Source organism: Pinus tabuliformis, chromosome 3_1 (assembly GCF_031772625.1).
Source record: "Pinus tabuliformis cultivar Carrire ecotype Pingquan chromosome 3_1, CPIR1, whole genome shotgun sequence".
Classification (NCBI taxonomy): domain Eukaryota; kingdom Viridiplantae; phylum Streptophyta; class Pinopsida; order Pinales; family Pinaceae; genus Pinus; species Pinus tabuliformis.
Window position 1 is genome coordinate 369,510,939 of NC_142301.1, and position 6,821 is coordinate 369,517,759.

The 6,821-nt window shown below is 30.8% G+C and overlaps 1 non-coding gene across 1 annotated transcript; it reads left to right on the forward strand.

Moving 5' to 3' along the window:
* The first annotated feature begins 262 nt into the window (after positions 1-262).
* TRNAW-CCA (transfer RNA tryptophan (anticodon CCA)) lies at positions 263-334 on the forward strand. Its single transcript has one exon. It is a non-coding gene; the product is annotated as a tRNA-Trp (tRNA).
* Positions 335-6,821: the final 6,487 nt, after the last annotated feature.

Sequence of the window (6,821 nt, forward strand, 5' to 3'; positions counted from 1 at the left end):
TTGAAGGTGGCGTGTTCGATTCTGATTTGCCCTCATACTTCACGTCCTCTTGGGTTATCTTCTACCTTCCTTTTAAATTCAAAGAAAAGCACATAGATAATCGTTGCGTGGTTCAAATTTTAGTTAATGAATAAATGAAACCTTTAAATTCTGTTATATGCCACGTACCGAACAGAGCAACTTGTTTGAAAAGTGGGCATAAATTTATTGCGTTTATAGTCTTTTAACAGTAATAAAAAAATAAGAAAAGGAAAATAATTGCGGATCCGTGGCGCAATGGTAGCGCGTCTGACTCCAGATCAGAAGGTTGCGTGTTCGATTCACGTCGGGTTCAAATAAAGTATTTAAATATTAAAATTCTGCTTTTCCATGACCTTTTCAAACTTATTTATATTTATAATTATTTCCAAATGTTTTTGTAATTTGCATGTGAAATCCTTTACAATTATTTGATAATAAGGTTGCGTGTTCGATTCACGTCGGGTTCAAATAAGGTTTTTAAATATTAAAATTTTGCTTCTTCATAACCTTTTCAAACTTATTCATATTTATAATTATTTCCAAATGTATTTGTAATTTGCATGTGAAATCCTTTACAATTATTTGATAATAAATATCATTCATTAAAATGAACAAGCAATGTATTTTCATTCATTAAAATGAACAAGCAATGTATTTTCCCAGCACTTCATAACCTATTCAGATTTATTTATACTTATAATTTTTCCAAAATGTATTTATAATTTGCTTGTGAAAACCCTTACAATTATTTGTTATCAAATAATGTATTTTCCCCTCTATCTTAATAACCTTTTCAAGTTTATTTATATTTATAAATTTTTACAAATGTATTTATAATTTGCGTCCTTCATTTTCAACTTTATTTATATTTATATTTTTTTCTAATTGTATTTATAATTTGCGTGTGAAATCTTTTAAAATTAATAATGTTTATTAATATATTTATTTTTATTATTTTATTATATATAATTAATGAATAATGTATTTTTCGCTTCTATCTCTTTATAACATTTTCAACTTTATTTATATTTATATGTTATTTTAATTGTATTTACAACTTTATTTATATTTATATGTTATTTTAATTGTATTTATAATTTACGTGTCAAATATTTTAAAATTATTTGATAATAAATATCATTCATTAAAATGGACAAGGGGTGTCGTTGAACAAGTTTATGCCATAAGTTATTGGATGTGGGTAAGTTAAAAAGTTCATAATATAAGCCAAGTACCTAAAGCTTCGCTCCTTTACTTGAGGATTCAGGGATCCAGGTCCAAGGCACACGGAACGTTGGCCTAAATTGTTTGTTGGCCTATTGGGTGATATGTTGCTTATGTCCATTATGCCCCTCTTGGAATAAGGTTATGTTGTCTGTCCGTGGAGTGCCTCTTCTCTTGGAAGATGGGGCTATCGATCAATCAATAATTATCAAGCATCAACCACCTCGCTTACGCATACATATCATGAGTTCCTAAATTGAAGGAAGGGATTTAAGGCATGAACCCATTTATTTATTTATTTTTAATTAATTAATTTATTTATTTTTAAAGTTGACGAGCCACATTGTTTTATAATTACATATATAACACACACTTAGAGATGTTCATCAATAACTATCAAGCATCGGTTACCTCACTTACACATAGGAATCATGAGTTCCTAAATCGAAGGAAGGAATTTAAGGCATGAATCCACAATGCTCACCTTAGGATTTTCCTTTTCTTTTTTAAGAGTTGATGAGCTGCATTGTTTTATAATTACATATATAACACACACTTAGAGATATTCATCAATAACTATCAAGCATCAACCACCTCACTAGTTCCTAAATCAAAGGAAGGGATTTAAGGCATGAATCCACAATGCTTACCTTACGATGCACTTTTTTTTTAAAGTCAATGAGTTGCATTGTTTATAATTATATATATAACGCACACTTAGAGATATTCTTCATACACATTATCTCTAAAAACTGCTAGACTTGTGAACGCACGTCCATAAAGCACAGAAGAGGACAACCATGTGGTTAGAGAAAATGAAACTTGTCTTCATGCCTCTAACGAATACTACCTCATGGTGAGAGAAAATAAAACTTGTCTTCATTTACCTAGAGAGCCTCTGGAATTCTTGGGTAGAACTTGGAGCGTTTTAGCTTTGGAGGTCTCAAAAGCATTGCCTTCATTCACAGGAACATAATAGTGGAGGGTATGGACCGGTTTCTCGTGGCGTAGAAATGCAGAAAATTTATCTCTGTCTATAGTCCCATTTTCATATGCATTGAATGCCACTGTAGAGCTAGTAATGGAAATAATTTTATCACAATCTGTAAGCTTCTCTTAATCTTTTGTATTGTTGCTTATGGTCTGTATATAAACCTTTGTTTTCCTTCAATGTTTGTATAACTCTAGTGCAAGGTCTGTCATTGACCTTATGGATGAATGATTTCCGCCCAATTGCAGAAATAACTACTATTGGAAAAAGCAATTTATTCATAGCCATAAGTAGTTTACCTCGTAGTTTAAGATCCAAATTCAGTTCTAGATCGAGAGTTATAACCTCGCCCAACATCCTTTTCTATTCAATAGTAAGGGCCATATGATGTAGCACTGTATGTAGATGGGATTCATTTCAGATTAAAATAAGCAGAGGGTGGGTCGTGCTATATTCTCCTCACTTGCAAGTCACTTTGATTCTGGGCCTAAAAGGAGCATATATATATATATATATATATGCCTTAATACTACTATTATAATGAATGAACGGTCCTTTAAGACCGAGGAAATAAGTCCTTCAAAGTTAAGGTTATAAAAAGAGATAGACCAAACTAATCCTAGTAAGTCTTTAAATAATCTCTCCCTATAACACACATTCTAGAGAAGGAAAGGAGTGAGTTACTCCTCTCCCACCCAGTCAACGCCTTGATAAATAGAAAAATTGATTAGCTATGACCTGCTCGTTATGACTAGTTGATCATTCATTCTCTCTTGGGTTAGTATCAATCCATCTATTTGTCGAGCATTGCTACACTTCCCTGACTAGAGTTGTAGCTTCAATGAGTATATAGGTTGAATAGAGACCCATGAGCATTAGGTAACATAGTTTATTTGGGATATGGGTGATTAGATAACAAAGTTTATTTGGTAACTAGCTTCCTAGATGACCAACAACATATGTAACTCAGCGATAGTCATAATATTTTCAATTGGTATATGAGCACTATTACTGCATGCATATATCATTATTTGTAGTAGTTCATGATCAATTACATATACTTCAAATATACTCTTAGCAAATGCTAGTTCGAAGCAGTAATGTGGATCTATGTAGGCTGCTTCTACTTTATGTGGCAATCAGATTTGTCTATTCATTAGCACTGTTAGATGTTTCACATGTTTGCTTGTTTGATGCATTACAAATTGTACAAGCTCCTGTTGATGTAATGTGATTCTCAAGATACAAAATTTATCAATCGAAAATGTTAACAAATATATGTAGTGAAATTGCCTGGTAAGGTATGCAGTCTGCTGGTGTTCTGATGTTTATTGTTGTGTCAAACGATGTTCTAATAGACTGTTCCATGTGGTGGTTGGATTGCAGAGTGATTCATACAGAGTGTAAAATATTTCCATACCACCATTATTTTTTTGGCTGGTGATGAAGGTTGAAGATGGAAATGTCCAAGGCTATAGGTTGGACCTATTTAGGCTTCTATTTCCTTTGATTACAAGTTGCTTCTTTCTTGTGTACCTAGTGGGCTTGGCAAAAGGGGTTATGTTAAAGGGTTTCTAGTAACTGACTTAAGGTAAAAGGTGAGAATGGTGGAAGAGCCACTTGTTTACGTGATCTTGGGTTAAGGCCAATGGAGAATGGCAAAAAACTTCTAACAATGGTGAATGCCCTGATTAAGGTCTAGGTAGTTTAATTTTAATAATATCTTCGTAATGTTTAGAATGAAAGTCTATACAAACTTGAAATAGGTGTGGGGTTCATAGTGTTTTATTTATTTATTTTTATATGTTCTTTGTTTGATATATAACGACAAGTTATTCTATTTATTTGCTTACACTTCTCTGCTAAGGTCTAAGTGATCTATAACGATTATAACGACTATAACGACTAATAATTCAAGCTTTGTAATGACTATTCGTACAAGATTTCATGCAAGTAGCTTGAAATTGCCTTCAATTGAAGCTCAAGTAAAACTATTACATCCACGAAAATAATTTTGAAATTTGAAATTCATGCGCTTACCTGTGTAAAATAACTGTGAAGTGTGGATAAGCCCTGGTTGAATAGGTACTGTGATAGAGTCCAGAAGTTGGCTTCATAGTTTAGTAACACTAGGCTGGGCCACAAATAGACATACAAATCCGGTCTACAAATTTCAGGTGGACATCAAATAGGGAAGCAGACATGTATATCATTTAGGTGGACATGAAACAAGGAAGCAAGCATGTATATCGAAGGCAGACAACAAGGGAAGTCCAGAGAAGGCATTCAGGTTGAAGGTTGAATGTCTAGTATGCAGTGTTCATGACAGAACTCTGAAGACAGGTAGTGATGGGCAGTCCAACGCATGCAAATAGCCACGCCGTTTGACACCTTAACGCTAATATGTTCTGGTGAAGAAAGCATTTCATGTTTTTAATTATAAATTAAACAATTAATGGTAAAGGAGTAATGCTAGTATTACTTGCCATTGCTCTTTCACTTGAAAAAAAAAAATGAATGGTGCAAACCTTTTAACCTAAGCATTAAGTAGAGAATATAGACATGTGCCTCGGGAAGAGGCCAAATAAGAAGATGAAAACTTTTATTAGTTAAAAAATCGGTTGTGCCTACTTGATAGGTCAAGAGAAAACGTTTTAAAATGTTTTGTCAAATATTAAATTAAAACTTTGTGTTAAAATGTTATTATTTACAACAAGGACTAACGTAAACCTAAAAAATAGATTACCAATAGTCCCATGCCGCCTGCGACATGGGACTAATAATGTATTTTCCCCCTCTATCTTCATAACCTTTTCAAATTTATTTATATTTATAATTTTCCCAAATGTATTTACATATTAGTGTTGGTAGGAGTGGGGGATACTCTATAGCTTTGAGTAGGATAAAGTGTTAAGGTACTCATAGGGTCTTGGTCATATGACAAATAATAAAATTGAGCTATATGACCTCTACTGGAGACTTTTGTTAGCCAAATAATATTAGGTGAATACACTTATGAGATATTATCTCCTAATCTTGCATCATCAGTCATGGGAGATTCTCTCCTAATCATGCATCATATAGTGAAGTCTCTCTCCCAAAGGAGAAATCTATGGAAAACATCATGAACAGAATTAAGAAAATTGCAGAAGATATTCCAGCCAAAGCATATTTCCATGTCCTAATAGACATACATCAACAAATAAGTAGACAAGTATGCTAACCGGGGTGTAAATTGAAGATAGGTGAATTAAAGATTAATTGCCAAATCAAGATTGCTATAATTCCCTAATGGTGGATGAAGTCTAGAACTTCAACCATTGTTAATTGTTCGGTCTTAAATGAACCTTTCTAGGACAACAACCCTTAATTAATTAGTTAATTAAATTAATAATTAATCAATCAAATTAATTAATAATTAATTAATCAATTAAACCATATATTTAAATAAAATTAATAAACATAGTAAGTAAATAATAAAATCAATTAAGTTATAAACATATTAATTAGTTAATTAAAATAAATAAATAAATTAATTAATTAAAAAAATCATAATAAATAAATTAAATAAAGAATAATAATTAATTAATTAATTAAATAAATGAAAATCTAGCCGACCTATTTTCTTACATCTTTTCTTCAATTTCCTATATATATAACCTAAATCTAGCTCCTGGATACATCATTAAGATCTGAAGAATATCTATTAACGCATCCCCTGATGATGGACTCACTTGGTAGTCCGAAACATTGGGTTCACTAAAACTCTATAACATGTCATTCCTCCTATCTAAAAACATGTTCATAGTTATGACAGATTTCATAATCAATTAGTAGCATTATGTGTTGTAAATTTTGTGTTTTGTTGGAACAATTTTGTAAGATATTCACCTACAAAACTCTTATTCTTGTTGCTCGGATATATTCTCCTTAGGAAAGTCATGTATTCCTATTGGAAAGGAGAAAATAATTTGAAAATTTTGATGAATTAACTAATATGTATTTGTTACAAACTAGGACAAAAAGTTATATAATATAAATATTTTTTTGTTAATAAAATATTATATTTATATTTTAAGTTGTTTTATTATAATTAATCTAATTACCAATTATGTTTTTACAATTGAGGTATAACCAACCTAAATCCATCTTAACTCTAGATCTACCAAGCACCAAGAGGGATCAAATCTCTTTATTTTTTATTTAATTTGACTTAGTCAAAATGTTAAACATTACATTACAACATCTCTACCATACTCGATTAATGATTACCTCTTAATACAAAAAATGTTATATAATACATTTTTTATATACCAATATACAAATTTTAAAAAATAATCATAAAATTAAATATATTATATTAAATATCTAATAATGCAATGTAATTTACCAAATGTAAAATAGTAGTTGAAAGAGAGAGTTTGCTAGGCTCTTTGTTTTTAAAAGATTATACACAAATTATTAAATTTTTTAGAACAATTTTGGGCATCGTTTTTGTTTGTTTTTGTTTTTTTATTTTTTCAACCAGAGTAACTTTATAAAATTTGAAAAGAAAAATTAGTCATGATTTAATAGATAATAAAAT